The sequence below is a fragment of the Neopelma chrysocephalum genome, unplaced genomic scaffold, assembly GCF_003984885.1.
Source record: "Neopelma chrysocephalum unplaced genomic scaffold, ASM398488v2 Primary Assembly neopelma1_23b, whole genome shotgun sequence".
NCBI classification, from domain to species: Eukaryota; Metazoa; Chordata; class Aves; order Passeriformes; family Pipridae; genus Neopelma; species Neopelma chrysocephalum.
In genome coordinates, this window is record NW_020897692.1 from 3595089 (window position 1) to 3622657 (window position 27569).

The following is a 27569-nucleotide window of genomic DNA, read 5'->3' on the forward strand; positions in this document are numbered from 1 at the left end:
GAGTCTGCATTCAAGAAATAGGAAATAAAAATAACAGAGATGCTTTACTTACCCTGTTTGTAACAGCTGCAAAATCAGAGTAGTTCACCTTCAGTGAAAGACATTAAAAGAGACATCGAAACTGATAACTCTTCTTTTTGCTTCTTCTTTGGCACATGGTGTGAATTTTGAAGTCAAAGCACTTCACAATGAGTTGAGCTGCAGCTGCGATGTATCAACAAGATCTGTCTTCTCATACATTCTACAGCCAAGCAGTAGGTGTATGACAAAGTTTTTGGTTCAAAAACATGCATGCCACATACCACAAATTAGCTTAGCTATCTCTGACAGTTTGTACAAACATTTTCCATCTTCTCAAGCAATGTCATACATGGCATTCATAATATGTTAGAAGACAAGCTGTACCCATTTTGTCATCTTCTGCATCTGCTGACTTCTAAAGGAGAAACAAATGCATCGTTTGTTTGTTTGTTTTTTGTGGAGGAAGATTGCTGGAATTTTTCCTGGTTTGATTATTTTGCATAGAACTATTCATCTGTCATGAGATTATCCAAGAGCTAGTCTGAGCTCAGCATGACAGGCCTAGAAGAAATGGCCAGATTCTCTCAGAGAGAGAACATGTCCTGATTGCTTCCTTTGCCTTTGTGGGTGGGGGTTGGAGATAGGGCAGAAAAGGCAGAAGGAATCAAAAGTCTATTTAACTTGAAGATCTTGAAGTCTATTGTGGTCAGAGAATAAAGGTGTAGAATTGGTGCAAAAGCTCTGCTGACTCTCCTTTCATGTTTGCCTTCTCTCTGTCCACTTACCTAGAGTGAACTCGTTCAGAGAGTAGTAGCTGTGCCCTGTAACAGACTTGATCCAGATCCCAGGTGCGTCTTCCTGCACCAGTCAGATGGAAAGGGCATGAGGCAAGGGCTTCGGTCATACCACGACACCAGTGTTAACACAGCTGTACAGCAGGGAAAGGTGTCCTTTGTAGAGGTCAATGCAATGTATGACGCTGCTGAAATACAAGACATCAAAAAGTGCAAAACTTCAGAAGTTATCACTTGAAGCATTTTTTACAGCTAGAGTTTAAATTCATTTTAAAAGGCAGAAACTAAGTGCATAGATTTTAGGATGTGAAAAGGGTTTTTTTCTTACTTCAAACTTTGTAAATGGTCCTACAAATTAAATTACGACTAGACGAAAAAGTAGAAAAAAAACCACAAGTCTTTGCTAATATTCCTAATACTGAGTATTTTTTGAACCCTTTTATATTTTATATTCTTTTCCAAAACACTTAGTTACATTTTTATATGTTAAATCCTTATTTTATTACCAAAAATTATAGTTACATGAAACTGAAAAAATGGCATTGACTACCATTTGAATTTTCAATAGTGGGGCACTTGGAAAACTAAGCAAAACTAAATTGTTTTTAGCAACATTTCTCTTACAATTAAGCAGAAAGGCGTTGGAATAAGAAAATACATTTAATATCATCTAGTCAGCATAGCAGAATCTGACACTGGACAAGAGATCATGGCAGAAAAATAAAGAGTACAGAACAGATATCTTTAGAATACACACACCATATACCAGAGTTTTGATCTTATAATCTCATAGTTTATCTGAATCATATGAGTTAGCTAAAGTGCAATTGTTAAATTTTCAAATTTATTTACTTTCTCATATTCAATATTAGTAGCATATTTTTGATCTGGGATGATCTGTATGTCCTTTATAGCCTTCATAGCTACTTGTACAAGGAAAAACCTTGTGTTGTAAATCCTTCTCCTAAAGAGGCAGTTCTCTATTCTGTTTGCCTGCCCCACAAACAGTTGATTAACATGTAATATTTCTATATATGAACAAATTTGAATTGTTATTTATAGCTTACACCTTTTCCACAGAGGAAAATATTTTTAAATAATGTTGTGTCTTAATTGAAATAAAAATTTTTATACTAATGCTAACTGTCCATGAAGACGGTTTTACCCTGTGTAGGGAGATTTTTATCATTCTGCTTTATAACAGTCAGGATTAATTTTAAGCCAAAGAAACGATTTTATTTCTAAATAAGTTTGTTATCACAGAAGATACGCTTCTAAAAAACTCAGAACTATATTGGTATAAGGAATAAAACTTTTTCTGCGAACAAAACTTCCAGCAACATAACATGGGCTTACACATTAGAGGTAAGGAATCAAATCAGAGCATTTCAGTGCAAAGGGCATTTGAACTAAAAGACTTTGAGCTCATAATGACAAGCCATGAGCCATGATTCTGTTTGTGCCAAAATTCTTCTTGACAATAATTAATAGAAATGAAAACAAATTGCAAGAATGGTTGTAGAGAAAACGTGTCTTGCATACAATTACTTACTTATTTGAATCCATTTTATGAAGTCCTTCTGGATGGGAAATAGAAGGGAATTAGCAAGAGTATCAAACACCAGTAATGTGAAACTACAGTCAAAACCACCACCAACTACAGTATGGCAAAACCCCGCTCTAGGCACATGTAATTGGGAAGTAATATTACGAAGACAGACCATTAAAGCAGAATAAGACTAAAGAAGGAAGAACTTCAGAGATGGAAGCCTGGTGGAAATGTTTATGATGTGCAAAATGTTGTCATTCTGAAAGAGAAAAATACTCCTTTCCTTACTCATAAGTGAAATAAAGAATGGAAAGCCATAAGGACCATAAAATTACTGCTACATACAGTCAATTACTGATGATAGGAAGAAAACCAATAAAAAAGGGTGGACCAGAAATCACTTACTAGTGTACAGAATGTTATTATGTAAGATTTAATGATGCCATGGCTTCAAACAGAAACAAACCCAGGAAAGTGTATCACAAAAAAATTTCTCCTTGAATCAATTGATCAAAGGAGAAATACAGAATAAAGTGTATACTGTTAATAAGTATGATTATGAACATCCATGAAGTGTTTGCAATAAATATTTAAACTCAAGTCAGCAAAACAGTTAAACAGTTCTGGGTAAAAATTTCAAGACATTTTTTAAGAATCCAAGTCAATATTTTTATATATGACTTTTGAGCTTTGAAATTTTCATGACTTTTTTTCAGGAAACTGAAAAAAGGTATTGTTTGCTTTGTGTCCTGGTTAGAATGGCTGGGACCAATTCATCCCTGGATAGGTGTAACCCAAAACTGTGTATTCTATAGCCTCCATGCCATTTCCCAAAAACTGCTGTCAGTAGAGGCCTGCAAGGTGGGAAGATGTTCCTGTACCCTTTTATGGAATTCCCCACTCTGATATCCTTATATGGAATTCCCCGCTCTGATACCCTTATATGGAAGAGGGACTGAGCATCCGCATGCCCTTTTATGGAATTCCCTACTCTGAGGGAGGGACTGAGCACTCCCACCTGAACTGGAGAGTATATAACTGGGAGTTTCAGAGCCTTGCAACCTCTCGTGGGATCCAGAAGAAGACTCCAGACCACTGCCTTCAACTAGACTGAGACCACCACCCTCGACTGGACTGCAATCATCACTTCTGACCAGACTGAAGCAGCTCTCCCACCAGCAGGTTTATCCCCTCTCCCTTTGCTTTGGACTTGGGGGTGGGCCAAGGTACACCACTTTTGTTCATACCCCAGGGTGCTGGGTATACATTTGGGTTTTGTGGGTTAAAACCAATTGTCTGTCTGTATACTTGTACTTATTGCATTATTTTAATAAATTGTTATTCTGACTTAAAAATCTCTCTTTTGAATTGAGTTCATTTTCCCTTGCTGGTTAACTTTTAAACCAGTACACATTGTCATATTATAAGTGTCAAAATGATATATCAAATTACAAAAAAGATGGAACAAACCTGAAAACACAATGTTGCTTTCGTACATGGTTTGAAAATATGGCAAGGATTTAAATTCACCAAGTAAATATTTTCTTAATGCAGTTTATTAGTGCTTTTTATTACCACTCTTAATTTTTTTTGTCTCACTCTGAAAAAGTCATTATCTTATACATGTACCTGGTTGAAAAGGCACAGTGACACAAAGACCTACCTCTCCACATATGTGAGCAGATATGACATTTTCTCTTTCAAAGAAGCAACCACTATTTGCTTGCATTAGTCAGTACATTATACACTGAAGATCAATAAGACACATTGTTCTGTTTGAATACAGTTATAGAAGTTATGGGCAAGCCAATGAAATTTTTTATCTGTGAAAATTACAAATTGAATACATAACAGAAAATCAATTAAGCAAAGAAAATTGTAGCCAAAATTGTGTACCAGTCCAAACTTCATCCTTATTTACTGAATATGTTTAATCTTTAGGCAGTTTTCTGAATTTACAAGTGTAAATGGTCTTTTTCATTTACTGACCTGTAATTTACTGCAAGTATTTGCCTTTGTGTGACCAACATTAGACATTCCTCTTAACAGATTGGTTTATGTTCACATATAATATAGACATTTCAGATTGAATAAATCCCAGCAGACTGATCATGGATATAGCCAATAAACAAGGTCTCAAAATCTGTTTTAATACTATAAGTATGGATTTTTCTGTGCTAAACAATCTTAGAACCTAATCCCTTCAGTACCTCATTAATCAATAATATAAACATTAGTTTCTACCTCTTGTCTCATGGCATTAGAACAAAAGCAGACTTTCGGTTTAAGAATGAGGGCCTAGTTCTCTGAAAATTTTTAATTAATGTAAGCTCATAGACAAGAAATTATAAATAGTATTAGAAATATATGTATGTGCATTTAATCAGTGAGAAACAAAGAGAAAATTATTAGTTAGGAAACATTGCGAAATATATTATTAGAATTCAGTGATGTGATTATAAATTTGACTGTGTAGTGAACGTAGGAGAAAGGGAAACTAATGCAAAAGAAAAAGCTTTGCCAGAAATTATGCATGTTGAATGTAGAAAGATGTTTTGAAATTACCCAGATTCTGCCTCCTGTATGTTTGTGGAACTTTTATTTTTGCAATCCAGTATCTGGGGGTGGAAATTGAAGACAGAATGTGTCCCTTCAGTATTTTTGTTGCTCAGTTTACCTTTTTTGTGACAAGTACTATAGTGGTATCTTAGTGGTGCTAAGTATGCATTTCAGAACAATACCTAATTTCATTAACAAATAATGCTTGGGCAGTTTCTGTCTATTTGTCTATCGTTGCAGTCTCAGTGAGATAAGGCAGGACTGTTCTTGCTTCAAGAGAGACCTTGTTTCCACTGGGAACACAATGTATCATGTATCAGAACATGTCTGTATGTTTTCTGGTGAGTGTGAGCTAGCTGAGGTCAAACAATCAATTTCTGATTTTCATATCAGAAATCATGCTAATAAACACTGAGGACAGTAGTCAGTGCTTCAGCATTCCATTTTGCTTACCACTACTGCCGCAAACAGAGAGACCAAACCACCGCTCGTGCCCGTGGAGAGTTTTATTTAACTAAACATACATGAGATTTGGGCAGCTACTATGGGTTAACCAAAGGGCTTCTCTGAGGATTAGGGGTTCACTTGGGCATATGGCTAGGTCATCCTGTGTTGATCAAGAACAATGGACTTCATTTCTCTATTTCTTTTCTTTTGTAACTAGCCATTGAGGAAATATTAAGGCCATTGCTTTTTACACCCCTCAGTGGATGCACAGGCTGGTCCCCTGTAGCTGTCTGTCTGATGATTTATTGAACATGGTTGAAATGTACTATAAATATATGGCTAACCATAGCAATCTAATTGTGACATCCAGGTAATACAAATAGAAATTCAATCCATTGCTTCAGATGCTAACACACCAAAGCAAAACTTCCACCTTTCAGCATTCTCTTTGCTTTTTGATTGGTTTTATTTTAATTTTTGTTTGATTTGCTTTTTTCCTGCAAGAAGACATCATTTATGCCAGTTTAAACCTAAAGGATGCATATTTTTAATTATATACTAAGAGTTCCACTTTAAGATGCTCCACCCTGTCTTTTTGCTTTTGGTGATATGAATCACTTCGTATGGTTCAATGTGTTCCATAACAATGAAAAGCGATTCTGAGATAAAACATTCAGCAAAAATTATCAGCCAAGTTAAAAGGAGCTGAGTTTTTACAGGTAGTGACCAGATGAGAGATAATATTTCTTTTATCATGGTGTTCAGAGGCCTAAATTGTTGCTAGTTCACAGGAAATGAGAGGTGTGTATGCATGGAGAGAGTAGTTTCATTGTTGAAGATAATTGCCTTCTTTCTAAAAAATATAAAGCAGCTGGATATCTTAATGGACTGAAGAGGGGGAAACCTAACTACCAAGTTAGGGCTTAGCCAACAGCAGGTAAAAGAGACTCAGTCTGTGTCCGTGTGAGCCATATTGGATCCTGTGGGAGCACAGGTCAGTTTCAGCAGCAGCAGGCAAGCTGGGGTATGGAACCTTTACCATAAGAAGGTGACAGCAGTGCACTACCCCTGGGTGAAAGCAGCACTCCTGGAACAGTGCTAGTAAGTTCCTTTATTTGCTTCTGAACCACAGGAACTTTCCTCCCCAAGTGTCTTCTATCTCAGTGTACTCTGTAACTGCTTAAGTCTGCCAAATGAGAGAATTCTTCTTCTGGCAAGATGGCTGAGCTATACAAACTTCTCTCGACTAAAAATTACAAAATAATTATTTATCTAGTATTATATGGTTAGCTATCCCTGATCAGACAAAACACTGTGACCATAATTGGCTTAGTCTTTACTCTCACTAAAGTACTAAATGACATGAGACATGAAGAGCTAGAGCTGTATTTCTGTCCCCAAATACATACCACAAGTACATGATGATTGAACTAATGGAAATTTTTACCAGGAATATGCAACTTGCATTGCTTTCATGAAGATAAAACTTGCCATGTGACATGGCTTAAATTTTGTTTGAAGTTACAAAGCTATTTCAAGAGAATAAAACACCTGCACTGTCTGGATACACTGTACATTTCCCTTAATTCTTGTTTGACCCTGATTTGAGAATCAGACATGAAATGATATAACAGGATGAGGGTTAGATTTTTATTTTTCATTTACAGGGCTTCATGAAATAGCAGTACTTTGGTACTATGACAATATAATCTGTGAGTTGATATTACTCATAGTGGTGTTCAGCAATAACCAGGGGGGAAATTTGTGTTGTATATCTCCTGCTACTGTTTCCACACTGGAGTTTTAATTTTTTTGTTTGCAGTGTGTATGGTTCTTGTTAGAAGGCAAAATGAACTTAGAAGTTTGACTTCTTTTGTGGAAATATACTCTAACAAATATCTGGAAGCATTCTAGGAAAGAATATCTCATGTCAAACGTTGATCAGTTAAAATAACATACATACTGCTGTCAAAATTCGACAGCAACATTCCTCCCTACTAAATTACCTACACCTTCAATGTATTGAAGTCAAAATATTTTACAGTGAAAGTTTGAAACTCAAACGGCAATACAGTTATTTTTTGTTGTCCAGATGATTAGAAAGGGGAAACACTTCCCTGCTATTTCCAGAAACTTTTCTAACTCTTCTTATTTAGTAGCTTACAGTATATGCATTACAAGAGCATGTCAAGTTTGGTAGAAGAACCAATGCAACAATAAATACATACATGCTATTGATAGGAGGAGATATGCATGACAACAAAGAAATATAGTTCAGGTTAAAATGCACATAGCATGTTTTCCTTAAGACTGAATAGCAAGAATTATTAGAGCAATAATGGGAATGACAACATGTTCATCTAATTAAATTATGAAATTGAAACAGAAAATGTAAAGAAAATTAAAATTTAAATCTCAATATAGCTGTGAGTGAGATCAAAAATCTTATCTAGAAAAAAACCACTGTAAAGATAAGAATACAGAAACTCAGCTGGTATAAATAAATCATGACTATCTACTGCCTTCACTAATTTCTTCTGGCTGAGAATCACTTTCAAGGTCATTAGCTGTACTCTGGCAAATCTTGAAAAAAAACCTTCCCAGAGCACTGAAACTAAGGAAGTCTTTTTAGTATGAATGATTAACAATTTCGAACTCTACAGTTTGAACTGTCACAATTGTAGCCATGCTACTTTAGTTTCCTGTAGACAACAGAAAGCAGTCATATTCCCATTGCAGTACTACACTCTGATTCACTTAGTCCTAGGATGCAATGCTGAAGGCCATTACAACTTTCAGTGCTGGGTTAATATAATATTTATCCCAAAATCAAGTGCCTTTCCTCATACCATTCACCTGTAGCTGTGAGAAATACCACTGTGGTGTTATTTTCCCAGTCAGCTGAGTTCTGCATTTTGGTGTCTCCTCCTGATATTAGCCTCTATAACATTCCAAGTCTTAGTTACATCTATAGCACATCCATGGAGTTTAAAGAGCTCTGTGGGACTACTTTTCCTGAAGAGTCTATATAGTTTGAAAAGTATACACTTTCAAGATTACTAACTTAGCTTATTGAAAAAAAAAAGAGTGATATGCTCATAAAAAAATGTAAAGGGATAGTTAAATTCAAATTCCTTTGTGCTGTTACTTGAACAACATCAAGACCTTAACGACAAAGATTGTCTTTGGGTATCTCTTCTTTATTATATCAGCTTAGTCACAAAACAAAATATATGGTAGGTATGAACTCAGGTGTAGATATGTTTTACAGAACAATAAGAGTATAAAATCTCTTCTTAAACAGGATATATTTAAAAAATAATTAAAAGATAATTATTGCACCTAGTCCCTCAGTTGACTAACATGTAGTAAAAAATGTTTATGAAAGATTATATCCATTTATAAGAGGTTATGGTTAGTATAATCCTATTCCTATAATATTAAAATTAAAACTAAAGGGATCTTTACCACAATATAATTAATAATTGTGTCACTGAAAGTGTTTGGGATAAGAAAACATTACTTAAAGGAATTGTGAGGAGAAATTCTATCGTTTTCTTCTGTATCAGAATTTTAAGTCAGTAAAAAGGCCAAGCTTGAAATAATATTTGCTAGTTTTGGCTGGGATAGAGTTAAATTCTCTTCATAGTGGCCAGTATGGGACTATGTTTCAAATTTGTTCTGAAAACAGTGTGGACAAGGTAGGGATGTTTTTATTATTCCTGAGTGATGTTTACACAGAGCCAAGGCCTTTTCTGCTTTTCCTACTGTCATGCTGGCAATGAAGTTGGGGATGGATGGAAGGTTGGGAGGAGACACAGCAAGGACAGGTGAGCCAAGCTGACCAAAGGAATATTCCAGACCATATGACATCATGCTCAATATATAAAGTGGGGGGAAAGAGGAAGCAGAAGGGGAGTTTTGAGTTTGTCTTCCCAAGTCAGTGTTAAGCATAGGGCCTTACTCTCCTGGAGATGGCTGAACACCTGCCTGCACATGGGAAGAAGTGAATTAATTCCTTGTTTTGCTTTGCTTGTATTCATAGCTTTTGCTTTCCCTATTAAACTATCTTTATCTCAATCCATGAGTTTTCTGTTTTTACCCTTCTGATTCTCTCCCTGGTCCCTGGGGGGGGGAGGAGTGAGTGAGCAGCTGTGTGGGGCTTGGTTGCTGGCTGGGGTTAAACAATGACATAATACAAAGACTAGAATACACTTATGGGTTTATTTCAAAATAAGAAAAATGTTTAGCTCAGAACCCTTGTCAAATCTTACTCATAGTTACAGGATCTAGAACTTTATAACTGAAATCTTGATCACATTTTTGATAGATTTTTGTTCCATCTTGGCAACTTGGTAAATTGCCTGTAAACCGGGTTAAAGGAAATATTTTTAAATAGGAAAAGAATGTGTCTTTCACTAAAAAACTAGAATTGAGGTTAAGTGAAGTTATCATAGTTGATGGGATAATTGGAAGGCTCCATGGATTTCTTTCTGATGAGGCACGGGGTGAAATTCTCTTCACCTGAATGAGGACAGAGAACTGAAAGCTCTCTTTAGTTCACTTATAGCAGCACACTCTATCTGGTTTTCAGGAGCAGTAGAAGTCACCCAGTTATATGAGGAATTTCCCTGTCCACCCTGAGGATTTCCAAGGGCTCAGCTCAGTCTCTCATGTGGAGATGTGGTCCCTGCTATTAGGAATGTGAGTGCATCGAGTGAAAGGTGAAAGAAAACAGCAAGGATCCCAGGACGAGACATGTGTCTTTCTTGAGTGTAAATGAGTGTCCTAAACTCTAAAACTAGCACCAGGCTCCCTTCCATCCAGCCTGCTGCAGCATGGCTGTTCAAAGCACTGGTAACATCGCAACACCCAAGGCAGGACAGGGCCAGTTAGTACCTGCTCTCTTCCCGCATTCAAATGTTCTAACCACAGAGACTTGACCTCTCCAGTGGGTCATTGCAGGCAAGGAACTACATAGCAGGTGAGGGGGAACACATAAGATTTCTGGTTAATTTCCTACTGTCTGGTAAAGAGACATAGGTGTCTATTTTTAGCAAGCTGGATCATCCTCTGAGGGCCTTTGCATTTGCTAGGCAGAGAAAATTAAGAGAGTACCCAGGTTGTAGGAGACAGATCTTCCTCAGTGAGTCTTCAAAGATGACGTCTCTTTATGAAACATTTTTATGACCTGTATGTTATTCCATTGAGACCCCTGGTGGCCTAGTGGTTAGCGTGCAGGACTTTCACTGCTGCGACCACGGGTTCGATTCCCCGGTCTCCTGGCCTGATGGAGGTCGTTAGCCCTGTGTGGCCATCCATCTATGAGAAGGACACTCTAAACAAACCTACATCCTGAGGACCTCACTGCCATTGTCCAAGCTTGCTTGGCCCCGGCAGATGAACCTTAGGATTAAAGGGTGGGCTCAGTTCAGCGCAGGCTGTGTCTCACCTAAAAAATCCATTGCGCAGGCTTGAAAGGTAAAAAGACCTTTCCCCAAATCTTCGTTCGCGAAGATGGGCCATTATTATTATTATTATGTTATTCCATTATCTTCCTGGAAACTGAGTATCAAACTTTGAAGTTAGAGAGGGCTATTTATATCAGACTTAGTCCAATTAATTTTCTGTAAATATAATCCAGTTGTTCAAAAATGAGTACACTAAAGATCTTCTCTTAAAATTATACTTAGTTTTTGTTTTCTTCCATTGCACTCCTTGATACAATCTTTGGCGTGGCAATATTTAAATATACTTTTTTTTTTGAACCAGCCTGTTATTATATGAAGTTGTAAAATCATTGTTCACTTTTAAATATTAGAATTAGTATCCTGGTTTTTTTCTACTTCCCATTAAGACATACGTTTTTTTCATGAGAACTGGATTTTCTGGAAAAGAAGCTTCCATTTTATATTAATCCACAGAGCTTATAAAACAATTCTTTACTTCTGAACAGCAAAGGAACTAACTTTAATGGGAGATTAAACCTAATAAAAGTTTACACAGTGCAATAGCTCTCTTTTACTTTCAGAATAGCTGTTTACACTGCCACTATCTAAAGCAAACATTTCCTGACCCATTTTGGCTCTTTTTCAGCATTGTGTTATATTTAATGTAACACTTATGGGCTGAGTCAATTTGGCAAAGCTGAATTTCCTCTGAACGTGTTGGTTGTCCGGGAGCTACTTTTCAGGTCAGTAGTTTTGTAAATACAGCTCTGAAGGGGTAGGTATGGCTGGTTGTGGAGGAACTAATTCCTAAAACTGATCCTTGTGCAAACCATACATGTGCAGTACCGTAACAACAGTAGTATACAAGGAATGCATTGTGGTGGGTTCCAGAACAAAACTTTTATTCTGGTCCTCCTAAAAGATCCATACACACCAGGAAGACTAACTTTTCTGCTGATTAACCTCAGTCCAGAGTTTAGCCAATGGCCTGCAGTCCCAAAGCACTATTCAATGCCAATAATGTTAAGAATAACTTCTCTATCTTTGTTGTTCTGTACTCTACCTCTGTGTACCTCTGCCTACATCCTCTTAGATCTCCTTTTGTTCCCTTCTCTTTCCTCTATCTCTATCTCTTGCTTGCCTGAGTCTGTAATACCTGTTTTTTCATGCTGTTCATTATGTCTTTCTGTAATCCAAAGGCCTAACAGATGATCTTCCTTAAAATTCATAGCTCCCACTCTTTCTCCAAATCTCAGTGGTGTTCCTTAGTCAGCAACGACCTTTTCCACTTAGTGTTACTTAAGCTTTCCAACAGACTTAGGTGCCTTTTTCTTTTTGTGTTTTAGGCTTTTCCTTTACACTGAACACCAGATATGAATAATTTCAGTCTAAAGAGTCTAGATATGAGTTGCATTCCAGCATAACTTACAGGAGGCTTACTTCAGTCTGTCATCAAGCTTCAATCTCATACAACTTGGGTCATAGGTTACCCAGCTTAAAGTGTTAATTCTACTTACAGTAGAAGAAAACATGCCAACTGAGGATATATTGTCAATTCATCAACAAAAATATAATGTAAAATAAATAAGGAACCTGTGTGGATATTTTTCAAAATGTTTTAAAAAACCATAATGAGTATCAAATATGCTTTAACTCTATGGAAAATGGAAACCCATTAAAAATACTCAAATAAATAGAAAACTAAAATTCACATGTCTAAAAGTTAATACATTGTAAAGTAAAAAGTAGATTGAAAAATAGCTTTTAACCCAGCACTTTTTTCCCAGCATTCTAGATTCACAGATGTGAACTTTCAAGTTACATTTTAATTGCCATATAATTGAGAAACAGTGGGTATTTTTGGGAGGGAACAAAAGAGACACATAAGGGAAAAGTGTTTGTATCCTATTGGAGGACTTTACAGAGGAAAGTATACATTTTAAATTAATGACATATAAGAATTATCTGGTGCCAAAGTTATATATACTTAGAGTACATCTTTTATAGCAATTCTTTCGTGTCAGTGCTAGAAGTGTAATTTACATCATAACAAGTGTATTAATCTCCCTTTGAACTTGAAGAAAGGTGCCCCTGCGGGTATGATATATTCCTGCATATGGAGCACTTTATCCTTTTGCAATTGTCATTTTAATTTTGAAAAATAAAAAATAGTACTTAATTTCAATTTCTCCACCCATAAGCAAAGCGATAAATAACAGAAAATTAAGTATGTACTAGCAAGTGAGTAAATTGTATTGACAGAAGACTCAAGGAACTGTTTTAAGTATTTTAATAAGTTGTTTTAAAATTCAGAAATAATATGTGAATTGCATTCATTATAATAAAATTAAAATAAAAGATTTAAACAAACTGTTACTAAACTTACATAACTTTGCACTTTTTCTCATTACCTTAAACATTTTGATTGTACTAGGTCTAATGTTGGTCTGGTTAGCTTTAGATCAAAATCTAGGCCTGCAAATCTGGATTTCATTTGAAATCAAACCTAACAGTCAGCTTTTCCTAAAAGCTTATGGAAACAAAACTTTTATTGAAGACATTCTTTTTTTGATGGAGTAAAAAATCATCTAAAAAAAATGTGCCCTAATTGTATGTTTCTGCAAAATACCTAAATCTTTTACGTTTTTCTTACTATGATCTGGTATGAAGGAATAGAGGCAGTATGTTTCATACAAATCCCTATTATGACATTTTAGAAATCTTTAGAGTTTCAAGTAGTTCGGATAAATTTGGATATGAAATAGAATCATGAATTAAAAGCCTATGAGCTTTGGAATTTTTATTTTAAATAAGCTGAAGGTCCAGTCATCCCTGCAGTTTAATACACAGAGTGGTTTTTCTCCTTTATTTTTTAACTTTGCCTCTAGACAAAGTGTCTTTATCTATATCTTTTTAATACGTTGAGATCAGGTATACAACTTTCACTAGACATATTCAAAACATATTTTTTAAAGTTTATGCCTTAAAAAACACAGAGTGAAATTCATAGAAAACATGAATTCATCCAGAGACTTTGCAAATTCAAAAATGTACACATTAGCCAGTAATAGACAGAAGCAAATTACAGAACACCTGTAATTTTCCATCTGCATGTACCTGTCACTGCATATGCATAATAGCCGAATCCACAGGAGATGCAGAATTAAGTCATCAGGAAAGATACAGTAACACATTTACACAAATAATAACTCTGTGATAATTGCTTTATAAAACTATCATCAATTATTTGAAATTTTTCATGATAAATATCTACTTCTCAGCATGTTGAAGAACGCAAGAGATAATTGTCTGAGCTGATAAAGTTCAGAGGGACACATAGTTAAGAGGGTAGTACTTAAAAACACATGCAGCACTAGACGGAATAACGACAAATAATGAATCATTCCTAAAAGTTACAGGGTTTAGAGAAGATATGGGACCAGAGTGCCACATAAAGATATTTCCATGGTGTCTGATACAACCTATTTTTCAGTCTCAGGCAACTTAAGCTTCTCAGTTAGAATCACAGAATTCTGCTGAATTTTAATTTCAAACCATGAGGTCCATATTATCTCTAAATCTGTCTGTGGGATATCATTTAAGACTATGTCTTTCCATAGGGAGTTTTAGTATCTGCTGTCACTCATAATGATGCTGTCATTCACACTTTGAGCGTGTGAGGCATAATTAGCATTTTTTAGTAATCTGCATCCTCTGGTCTGTCAGCATTCTGCTTTACAATACATTCTTTTCCTTTTACAGTTCACTGCAGAAGCAAAGAGGTATTCTCTTTTTTGCTCTGAGTATAGACTTTCCTGGCAGTATGACACTCAGGAAATGACTATATGCACTGTCTCCTTCCTCTGTCAAGAGTCTACAATGTCAGTTTGTGATATCACTGAAAACAATCATAATTTCTTGTTGACGGACAGGCTAATTCCTTCTCAAAATAATATGCAAAGACAATTTTCAATCAGCAATACATGTCTACACAAAGTGTCAGAAATGCTCAAGGCAGAGGTTAAGCTTGCATGTCTTTAAAAGCTTTATCCATACTCATGCAGTTATATCAAATCATGACCACTTAGACAATTTAATCAAAGTTGAAGTGTATTTAAAAAAGCTTTTTCTGAAATATGCTTCTTATAACCGTGTTCGGTTGTGAGGATTTTTAAAAGAATGAACCAGCCATCTATTGTCAAAATGGAAGAACATCAGAAGTGTCTTCTGATGACTTTTTAAAAAACCTCAAAACTTACTAATAATGTAAAAATATTCCATTTCTGCATTTTATATTGACTATTTGAAGTTTTCATTTAGAACTGCTTCTTTAAAAATAAATCATATTTCAATATGTAACTCAAAAAATACGATATGCCCAAATCGCATTCATATTATTTCTACATGAACAACACTTTTTGATCAAATCAAAATTGATTGTTTTCTAATAAAAAATGTTAACCTTTCAAATTTTTTTCCAGTCTGGAATATTTTTTTTTTAAAGTATTAGGGAAATGGTAGTGCACAGAAAGATTTACTGTTTCTATTCATATTAAAATTGATGCCTTGCTAGAGGCAAATTAATTGATGTTATGAGTTATTGTCATCATTTATTGTTATAAAGTTTCAGCTGCATATCCAGGAGGCTTTTAATATACACTGATGAGGAAGTACAGAATAGCGTGTACAAAAATATAGAAACTGTGAAAGTAAGAGAGTTCAATTTCAAAGTAGTCAAGTCCTATTTACTGTGACTCCCAGGTAAATTTATACACAAGAAATCACAGAGACCTTGTCTGCCACATTTTTCATCTGTGTGTACCTGACTATCTCAGAGATATCAGAGGGGTACTACTTCTGTTAGGGGAGCCACCTCTTGGCCTGTTTCTGTTAGGAAGTGAGCATTTTTATGGACATGACTACGTGCAATTCAAAGGTGATAATCTGGGTATTTTAATGAGCCTTGTCTGGTAGAGATAATCTTAGCATCACTGAAGCTAGCAGAGTTACATCAATTGGTACCAGAACAGAATCTTCTCATAAAACTTTATTTTAAAACATAGGTGATACTGACATTTTTTGAACACATTGCTCAACCTTCACAAGTTTGTGATTTGTTCTGTACTTTCAATGACATCCTCTATTAATTTACTGGAAATGAAGAATAATGAGGTCATCCTAGGGCTCAGTACTACGATGAAGAACTGAAAAGAGCTACAGTAAAAAGTAAAATATATATGTACATACATGCACACATATATATACTTATGTTCAATTTTTTACATATAAATTTACTTAGGCAAAATAAAAAGTTCTTACCTTGTTTAAGAGGATTAATTTTGAGTATGTTGTTATCAGGACAAAATATTCCACTTTCACTCATTTCAAATGTATTTGTGATATTATGCAATATGTCCTCCCTCTGATTTATATAAAAGGGGTTTGTTAAAGCACATTTATAATACAACTTTTTTTTTGGGGGGGGAAAGAGATTTGATACTTGCTCCCTCTATAAACAAGTCATATTTGCGATGGGGAAATAAAATTCAGTCTTCTCTTCCTGATTTTCTCCTCTAAGCTTTCTTTTACTCCATTTTATTAGATATGACACACACCCACTCCTCTCCCCACCCTTCCACCCCACCACCGCCACTTTTCTTTAGCAGTTCAGGCATTTAACACTCCCCCGGAAGCTAATCAGAGTTTACATCCCCCATGATACACAATGAACTCTCTGTGGAGCTCAGAAAGTGCATTTTATTTTTTTTAACGTGGGTTTTTTAGACTGCTTTCTGGAGAAAATCCTTAGGCCAATAAATTTCTTAATCACTTTAAAAAACATATTTAATTTTTTTTCGTTTGGGATGTGTGAGGTTTTCTGGGGTTTTTTTCCTTGTAAAGGTTTTTAAAGTCCATGGATTTGCCCCATCTTTGCTTCTCAGTTCTAATCCCTGAACACCCTTAATCAAGTCTTCAGTAGTTTTAATTATTATTGAACATCTTATTTAGGATTAAAATTTTTCTATGATTGTGCAGAGAATACAGATCATTAAATACTCATTGTATAATTAAAATTAAAAGAATAATCCCTCCAACAAAATTTAGAGCAATTTAAACTCCCCAGGATTTAAGAAAACTAAATGATTGGAAAGCAGATTTATAGCTTGGCCAAATATCCTTAAAGTTAAAACAGATTTGTAAGTATTCTTAGGATAAAAAGTAATTGTTGGGACAAACCAAACATGCAATCTATCAGGTTTGATAGATTGTCTCCTATTGTGGCCAGTTCAAAGAGCAATAGAAAAGAAAGATCTAAGAACAAAGAGCAAGAGAGTGTAGAAAAATCTGCATTTATAGTCAAGTCTCTTCCTGATCAATATAAGAGAAAACATAAACCCTGAAGCCTGAAGATAAAGATATCTGCAATAAAATTGTTATTAACTATAAAAATCCCTGGTACTCTTGTTATCAATCTCTAAATTAATTTTGTTGTTGTTGTTGTTGTTTAAGATTACGTCTTCATAAACTACAATCTCCAGGAAGAGGAGGATAACTGGGCAGAAATTTAAAATTTAAATGCATAACAAAATCAGCAATCATGAAAAACTGTGCACAAAAATGCAGTGTTTCTAAATCTTCTTTTACACTGTGACATGAATGTCACTTTATGAGGGTCATCAGGTAAATTATTGTTGGCCATAGAAACCCCAAATATATCACCTGTTCAATAAAATACTTCCATGTATTTTGACCCTATAAAAAGTTCATTAATCTATGAGTCACTCTAGAGATATTTGCATACAAGCATCTTGGTAAAATAGCTGAAGAGGGAAAAAAGATGAATTCAAAAGAATCATGTGATAAGCTCAAGTTCCTCTCAGAAAGGAAATATTTTTTATTTCCTATTAACAAGGCTTAAGACACACTGTCAAGTCTGTTCAGAAGAGCTTTTGGTGAACCCTAGTGCAAAAATCCCTACTGTAGACTGCTCAGTAAGATTAATAGTGGTCAAGAGCCATACAGAAGGTCAAGATGGCTAAACACAGCATTAGTCCATAGGCGCTGCTGTCCAGCTACCTGTTTCCCCATCTGGGCAGCTTACATTCACACTCCTGTCAGTACAGGCTTCCATGGACCAAATTTTTTGTGTGTTGCCTTTGCATGGGCTTAGTGCTGCTTTCCTTTTGTTCCAAAAATTTAGAACTTTTTTTTTTTTTTTTTTTGCAGAGATGATGCTTCAGACTGCAACAGTGTGGGTCCTTTCACCTGCAACACACTTTTCACATCTCATTGTCTTTCCTAGCCCTTCCTTTTCTACTTTGAGTAGTAGCATGCATTTGGACTTTCTGTATTATCCTACCCTTTCCTGGCTCTTCTACAACTCTCTGAAAAGCAAGTATTGTATGACTGCCCTTTCAAAACTGCTTTTTGGTGCTTTTCTCACTTCGAATTCGTTGGGCATGTTAAACTGCATTGGTGCAAACGCAGTGACAAAATAACTTGAGAGGGAGGTATTCCCGTTTTGAAAAAGAAAATCCTCCAGTGTGTCTGATTGTCTTAACAGTTGATTAGGAAAATATGCTGTGAAATTCTCAGAAGACGCTTGAAAAAAAGTCTTATCTGTCAAGGGAGGAGTGGGAGGAGAGACAAAAGAAAGGAATTAAGCCATTCAGAAGAGAGTTTCCTAGCAGGAGGCTTGATTTGTGCCACTTCAGCAAATGGAGAAAAACAAACAAACAAGCAAAAAATTACAATAGCACTCAAGGTGATTCATTAAGTTATGTTTTCATTAATATTTGAGGATGTCATTAAAACCTTAAAATATTGAGAAATTTTCCATGTATTAGACGGTAGCTGTTGTATCACACTGGGATATAGCCTAGCATTGCCCTGTGTCTTACCGGGAGTCTGCTTAAAACCATCCTGTGTTGTCTGTCATCAGTGTTCAGTGTGGGACTTCCTGCAAGTTTTCTAAGACAATAAGGAAACCTGGGGATTGTATCCTTTTGAGCAAGTGAGTCATCAAAACATCACAGATGTTCATTACCATATGAATTTAGCACAATTTCTAAATCCCCAGACCACTGTTATCTCTGAATTTACCCTTTCCAGTGAATGGAGGAAAATTGCTATTTTATTTATCTGAAGACTGCATTGTGATAAGCTAAGTCCCGGAAACAATCATGTGAAATTCAATGCAGCAGACTTTATGGTAAGGAAAACAAAAAAATATACAAAATTTAAAAATATATAATAATTTTTAGTAGAATCAAGAATTGTAGTTGCTGTTTCTGATACCATATGTAATTTTTTTTCCCTCTCAAGAAAAAACCTGAAGTGAACCAGCACTTTCCTACAGACTTCCTGGAGATAGGTCAGTAACTAGTATGGGCCACAGCAGTTCCCATTAATTAGGTAGAGATTCTGGTAGGATGAACACAAGCTGTCCTGTGTCACCTAGCATAGCTAATGGATGTGTTTAAATTACAGCCACGATGCTTCCAAACAGCCTCAAAAATTTCTTTTCCTCTTGCTTTGTCTGCTCCTCTTTCTTCACCATCCTTTAAACATCTCTAAGTTTTTTTCATGTTAACAAATTCTCTGTTTCTCTGTACTGAACTTCATCATGCCTTGATTTTGTTTATACAATTACAATTTGTTTACAACTGTATTTCAAAAATATATTTTAGACAAAGAAACGGAAAAAAGCATAGAATATGGTAAGGGCTTTAGACAGTGACTCGATATTTTAGGAAATTTAAATTCAGTGAAGTGTATATAAGGCTAAAAGCATAAAAATGCAGAATAAAAATTCAAATCATCCATTCTGGGTCCATGACTGTACATAACTCTGTGTACAGGTAGGCAGGGTGTGGGAAGCATTCAGGTGGCTGGAAATCTCAGCAGAACACAGAGGAAGTCTTTCTACAAGTTCCAGCTACAGCTGAAAATATGCATTGTGATTTTGAGAAGCAGATACACTTCTTCTTATTACTAAATTTAGGTTGATATTTCTCTAAGAACAGGTGTAAAAAGAGAAGGGAAAAAATTCAGCTGAACACACCAATGTAAAAAGGGAAACAAAGATATTTATCTGTAATGTGAAACAATCCCTTTACATACAGTTACATGAATTTTTAATTAGAGGTCCTTTGATTTTAGTTCTAATGTTTACTAGGTCTTCATGTGCAAGACACATATTTGCTATCCTCTAACTCTTCAGGACAAGCAAGCAATAGGTTTGAGGTTTCTTCCCAGTTTAAACTGGGTGAGATGAAACAAAATGCCAGTTGTGTAATCTCAAAGATTTGACATTATCCAAGGAACCTGTAACCACTGCTTTTAATTGATAAACTAAAAAAAAAAGAAAAAGAAACCAAAAGGTTCAGGCAAACTTTCTCAATCACTTTCTGATATGTAGAGTTTGAACAAAATTAAAAAACTGCACAACCATCTTTTATAAGTGTGTGTGGGGAGGTGTGTGTATCTATTTTAAATTAAAATTTCCAGTTTCTATCTGTAGAGGATTGAAAAGCTTCTGGTGTTATGGGGACCAGCGGCTCCCACACAAGTGTGTGGTCAGTAGTCATATGGGATAATTTGACCTTCCCAATCAACTCTTCACTGAGGACCTAAATGAAATGGTTTGCACTGAATCAAATAACTCAGGGGCTGATACCTAAAAAACACTCAAGCCTTTGCAATTATTCAATTATTTAGTAAAAGGGCACTGGTTCATATGGCATAAAGCAATCAAATTGATAACTAGACTAACAGAGTAATTTGATGTTAACTCAGTAAATACAATCATATTTACTTCGCATTTCTGCATAACCAACTAGTTCAGTTGAAGCTGAAAGTTTCAGTGGCTGAACCACTTCAGCCAGACATCAACCCTTCATAAGACCTGAAAATAAATAAGAGTGACAATCTTTATAACTCCTCTAACTGCCAACCTGTAAGTACAACTGTTGCTTGCTTTGTTCTTTATTTATGTGTAAAACACTTGTTTTGTCAAATAACATGATCACTGATCCTTTAGTACTTGGGATAATTGGTAGCAGTAGGTCAGCTAAATGGTTCATCCCAGCTTGTCTACATTGCTAATGAAACTCCAGCATTATCACTTCTTTTCCATCCATGGGGAATATAGTTGCCTAGTACGATCACATGTTACAACCCTGTCCTTTCCCCACTTGCTGAAAGACGCTTCCGTGACCTATTTCCATATGAAAGTATAGTTTCTTTTGTACTCTAGAAAATACAAAGTTAAATCCTAACCAGCTGAGAATCTGTCCCGGTTGCTTATTCTCTGTTAACTACTGCCTAGCACTCCTGCTGTGTCAAAATGCCTCACCAGTACCTCCTGCAGTGGGCTATGTCTTAAAGGCACACATTAATCGTTAATTAACAGATTATAATTTAAAAAATAAACTCCAAACAGCTCATTATAGTGACATTTAAATCATTCAATTCAGTTAAATAGGATGACAGTTTATTTAATAATGATCACAGTGTTCCTCTGTTCTGTTGCTTTTTTTCCCTCTTTAGCAGCATTCTGATACAGAAAAAAAAGATACGGTAGACAAATGCAATTCAAGTGGTCTCTTTATGAAACAAAATTAGTGCGAGATGATTTGACTCTGACTAGTATTGTTTCTTGAAGGATGGGAGAGGCAGCTGTGAGAACAATCTGTTTCTTCTAGGAGTCAACTATGCATGTCTTACTGTGTAAAATAGTAATAATTGTAAAAAATACCAGTTTGGTTGAATGACTTTTGTAGGATTCAGCTGACTTCACAGTTTTAAGGGTATTCTTTCTTTTTAAGAATGACTGGCTGTTGTAAAATGTGAGGAGTAAACAACATTACAGGATCTATTTTTATAAAAAGAAGCATCTTTCTGTATGATCCCCAGATGAAAAGCTGTCATCTGTCTTCTGAATAAGTTTTATCCTCCTCCCCTTCAATGGCAAGTTTTTTGAAACTGCAGAAGACTCCAAGCAATTCTTTATCATTCCCTAAATAAAGACATCAGAGTATTGGCAGACACCGTACATGAGCAGGAACGGGCAGCTGTCTCTGAGAGCTTAGTTAAAAGCTGTGAAATGTTATTATGAAGTGTATGTCAATGTGATGTGTCCTACTACTTTTAAATGGTGTTTTAAAATGATGCTTCAAGCAGAAGTTTTCTCATTTATGATGTATTAGCGTATTCCATGGAAAGAGTCTTACCAGTCCATCAAAGATAATTAAAGGCAGAGAGTAAACTTCAAAGACAAAGTGTAAATTGAATTAGGAGAAAAAAATAAAGAAGAAAAATAAGGAAGAAGAAATTTTTTTTTAACCTTCATTTCTTTCATCTGGGAACATTTAAAAAGACACATCTATTGATAACATGCTAGTAAGAAGTGTTTAAGTATGACCAGAAATAAAAACTGTTCCCTGAATTTTTATTCTATTTTATAGAACTGATGTAAAAAGAATAATGAGGTTACAGTGTTAAGTGTTACATCACACATTCTTAATGGTGTCTTATAATTAAGCAAATAATGCATTCTATTAATGGCTTGGACATTTATTGCTAAAATTTTAACTCTCTTCCCCTATTGTTTTCCTTGGATCAGTTCTATTGCTGGTCAAATAATGCATTCTTTTTGTATAGTGCTGTTTCCTAAATAGCTGTGCTAGGTATTCAGTCTGCTCTGTAGAGCACAAAACTTCAACTTTGTCTCTGCATTATCACAGTATTTAATTACAGAATGAGATAATATTTCTCAAATAGCAAAGTCTAATGTTATATTATTTGTTCTTGGATTTGTACCTTATTTTTTTCTGGGAGCATTCAAATACATTTGCAATAAATATAATGCGGTGGAAAATTTAAATTTTATTATCATTATTTGAAGCATTAAAGCTGTTAAAAACCTTAAAAAATATAAATATTTAAAATGTATTCTGCCTCTTACCTGTCTTGGTTTTCTTTCAAAACTTTTCAAATGTCTTGCAACCATCTCCACATAGAAAATAATAGCCAGCAACAAGAATAATGACAGTACCAATAAACATCATATTCAGAGAGAACAAACCTACAAAATTTCAATCTGAAAACTGTAGGTTTAAGAAAGTTATGAGATGCTATAATGGACTATACAGGAAAATATGATTCATTTAACTTTATAGGTGAGTACTTCCCTGTTATAACAAGCAGAAATCATCTTTGCTGTCTTTAGTCAACTCTAGATACTCTTTTTTGTAAAGAGATAAATTGTTAAAATATACTGTGAGATAAATTAATGAGTATTTATTTACCTAATGAGCAATTCTTCACTGTTTTCATACTTTCAAGGTCATAATGCATGGAGCTGGTTTTGTACCATTGGGATTTTTTATGTGTTATGCTCCAAAACCTACTTCCAACAAAAACTTCAATCTTTTCAAGTCAGGATAGGGTTAAACAATAAATCATGATATTGTTCTTCATTTACGATTCAGCAGTGGGTGAAAGGCTTATTCCACCTCCCGTGGGAAATAACCTATTAAAACTTTGAGTTTCTTTTGATCTTAATCCAAAGCTCATCAAAATCAATAGTTCTGTTTCCATTGACCTCTAGTATCATTAATACTAGATATTTTGGAGGGTAACTGAAGTCAGTATATGTTACATGAATGCAGCTTTACAGAGTACCATTGGTAGTTTTTTCCTAATTGCTTGCTTGTAGTTTGTAACTATTTAAATGGGACACCTGAACTACAGGAAAGAAATGAAGAGAAGAAAGTGGCTAACATGAAACCACATAGTGGTTTTAGTTTATATTTCTGTTTTATTTTGATCTAATTTAAAATCAAAATGAAATGTGTAGAATGCAAAATATTTCCGACAATGAAACAGGTATCTTGTAGAAAAATAAAAGCCATATGTACAATATCAGAAGTAACCAAAAGTTAAATCAATCAATTCAAATGTAGAAAAGCAGATATTTCATAAAATTTGAAATGAAGAGAGGTTTAATATAAAAGTAAAACTAGAAGAAAAAGAGAAAGAGGAAAAATATGGATAAGCTGATATATTTTTCCTTTTTTTTTCTTCTCTCCATTGTTTGTTACATTTCCATGTTTTATGCTACCTTAAAATTAGATGTGAACTCTAGCCTTTCTTAGTGTTTATTTTTTACATAGAATTTTGCTGGAACTACCTGTATTTGTGAGGTTAAGAGCATTTTTCAAAAGGGTCATAATTTATTTGCAAATGGTTACTACTTTATTCTTTCTTCTGAAAATTCCAGACCCAAAATTTATTCTTTTCATGTAGCAAGTGATTTTTTTGTTGAAAAGAAAGAGAAGAAAACATTTTGAGTCAGGATCTTGATACATTGCAATAGATTTTGATTTTATAACAAAGTTATTACTTTTCAGTTTACCAAAGGGATACTGCCATGGTTACAGGAAGCTTTTTTTTATTTTATAAACGGTAAGTAATTTTTCTTTCTGCATGTTATTTGTACAGATATTTAGCAACTGCCTGTGTCCTGGGCTCAGCACTGAAGTTTACTTCTGAAAGATGAAATGAGAAATGTTTTTTTCTCAGGCCTTTATTGACAGAAGCATGAAACCCATGGAGTAGGACAGGGACCACAGAAAAGGAACAAACGATTGTTGCTTGGGTGTTGACTTGATAGCCTGTAATTAGCAGTTACTTCTGACAAATGCATATAGCTACACTTCCTCATTTGGACAGAGAACAGATCTATAGCCTCTACAATCCTACCTGATCTGTAGAGTGCATGTCTTTTTCTCATATTTATTTGTCATTGTCTGGTAGAAACAGGACAAAGATTTTTCTGTGGGACAGAAATAAATGATAAAGATTAATCCTGAATATGGATTTCAGAAAATTCCATCTCTTTAACATTGCTTTGTGAAGAAATTGGTTACAGGTCAGAACCTAATACTGTACACTTATCCTCTGAGAATGCCATTTGCAATGACAAAACAACAAGGGACGTCTGAACTACTGTAAGAAGACACTGTCCTCGTTTTCACCTATTTGTTTCTATATGAATGTCAATGGCATCAGTATATTTCTCAGTGCCTGAAAATTCACCTTCAAGCACCAAATAAGACCAAAAAGTCTTTAAATCTCCTTCAAGAAGAAATAATATATTTCTTTAACTGTCAATCCATGTTTAATGATTATTAGGGCAACCGATTAATTCAAATGAAGTACAGGAAAATGAATGCAATTAAAAAAAAATGAGAGATGGGATTACATCCTCTGTATTTGTACTGGACTACTTGGTAATGTTTATATCCTTATTGATCAGTTCCAGTGAGGTCTGAGAAGGAGAGGTAGCTCAAAGATATGCACGTTCTAAACTTTTGCCAACTCTGGAGACAGTGTAAAGAACAGAAATTATTTTTCCCTCTGAGGAAAGAACAATTATAACTCGGTCAATTTGGAGAGGCGAGGATGACTCTGGGGAGACTGGGAGCTCAGATTTGTGAGTTCTGTGGATATGGGAGGGAGTATGGAGTTGGTTAGGAATACGGGACACATTCTCATAGGAAAACTGGCTTCATTAATTCTGCTAATTTAACTTAGCTTTAACTAAGCACAATAACAATGAGGTGAGAGCCCTTAAATGGGTGAATGCACATTGTAAGTTGGTTATTACAAGGCTGACTTATAGATACATTTATATGTATATATGCGGATACAGATATGTATCTATGTGTACATATATGTGTGTGTCTGTATATGTGCATATATAAATATGTATACATGTATGCAAATGTGTATATGTGCTTGTAATAGAGAAGGTGCCAGTAGATGGCACTCAAGAATGTATAACTGATGTGCTTGTTGGCTCTGTTTTCATGAAGAAATCAATAAGAAATCTAATCAGTTCTTGAAACAATGATGGCCTCCATCCAAGACAAAGGCATAAAAAAATCTCTACTTGATACTAACTCAATGGTTCTCTCCAAAACTTCCAAAAAGTCTTTCTTTGCATTGACTAGGCATGGTTTGAATGTACTAGGGCTCAACTGTTAACATAATGGCTGCCTCTGAAGTACTAAGTGTTATTTAGATGTTATTTACTTCTATCTCTGACAGCATCTGTCCTGGTATGATGCTTCAGTATTAAGCTAAACTTTTTTATCACCTGAATTAGAGCAGTGGCATCCAAACTGCTTAATGGGAGGTGACCCATTCATGCTAATCATTGTGTATTCTGGACATAGCATGGAGAATGACCCACACAAGAAAAAAAATATAAAGACTTTTCTAATAATTTACACAAACACTCCAGTCCTTAAGCCTGTATAATTTCTGGATATAGATTTCTTATTTAGCTTTTGTAAGTGGCATTGTATTTGCAAGAGAAATAATGAAAAATCTTTGTAGGAAAGAACTGAAATCAGGAAGAACTAAGTGGAACTTGTTCCTGGTAAAAAAGGATTTGAGGAAAAATTGTAACATCAGTGGATGGAGATTTTAATTCTTTATTAATCCAGAAGTCTGCTAGCCTAGAATATACAACTCTGTCCTCAGGCAACACACACATACTTCACTTCATCAAAACTTCAGTCTTGACACTACTACCACCCGCCTACATGTCAGAAGACCCAGATCTATAATATAATATAATAATAATGGCCAGTCTTCGTGAACGAAGATTTTGGGAAAGGTCTTTTACCTTTCAAGCCTGCGCAATGGATTTTTTAGGTGGGACACAGCATGCGCTGAACTGAGCCCACCCTTTAACCCTAAGGTTCATCTGCCGGGGCCAAGCAAGCTTGGACAATGGCAGTGAGGTCCTCAGGACGTAGGTTTGTTTAGAGTGTCCTTCTCATAGATGGATGGCCTCACAGGGCTATCGAGCTCCATCTGCCCGGGGGACCGGGGAATCGAATGTGGGTCGCAGCGGTGAGAGTGCCACATCCTAACCACTAGGCCACCAGGGGTCCCAGACCCAGATCTATATTACCCTTTTATATGTCCAGATTCTTCTTGGAAGGATGTCTGAGCACAGGGATGAGAATTTTACCATACTGCACAACCATAGCTAGCCAGGTCTGAACAGCTGGGAGAATAAACACACAAGCCCCTCCATATAGACACAAGCAGAACATTTAGAATTGAAGGAGGAAAGCAAGGGGCGGGGAGAAGGGAGGAAAAGAGAGAGGAGCATCAGCTTTTGCCATTGAAAGGGAGAAGCCTAAGAAATCAATAATGAAAAATGACACTCAGGTTGGAAAACCACATGGCTTGAAGACACAAGTAAAAAAACACTCTTGCATGGGTTGATTTTTTTTTTTTAAATTTCCTCTATGTTCAGTGAAATGGGTGCTTGTTCTCTAAGAACAATCAGCCTTTATGTAAAGTTACTTCCATACTGAAATTCCCCCTCTATGAGATATTCCTCTCAGGTCTAAAAACTTTATTTGACCGCTCAGATCTCAGATGATGTGAAAGAGGATTAGTGGGCAGCCTGGGTTTGGAAGACCAAGGACTGTGTGTGTTAAGAGCACCTTTCTTTCTAAAGGCCTGTGGCTTTACACCCTCCCTTTTTAACCTTAAAGAATTAAACCTTGAGTGGGACCTGATTTGGGAGCACAGACTTTCAAAATGCTCACAGAAGAGCAAATTTATTTCTCCATATCAATCAAGCTTGAACTTGTTCCTTTTCAAGCTTATGTACACTCTACTGCCCAACCCTCATATCTTCATTTTCCTTAAAAAGAC

General features: G+C 35.4%; 1 long non-coding RNA gene across 1 annotated transcript; it reads right to left on the reverse strand.

The window, feature by feature from the left end:
- Positions 1 to 724: 724 nt before the first annotated feature.
- Positions 725 to 24663, reverse strand: LOC113972942. The gene is made up of 3 exons (XR_003536084.1): positions 24588 to 24663; positions 18722 to 18780; positions 725 to 1003 (listed from the first exon to the last, which is right to left on the reverse strand). It is a non-coding gene; the product is annotated as an uncharacterized LOC113972942 (long non-coding RNA).
- Between the last annotated feature and the right edge of the window lie 2906 nt (positions 24664 to 27569).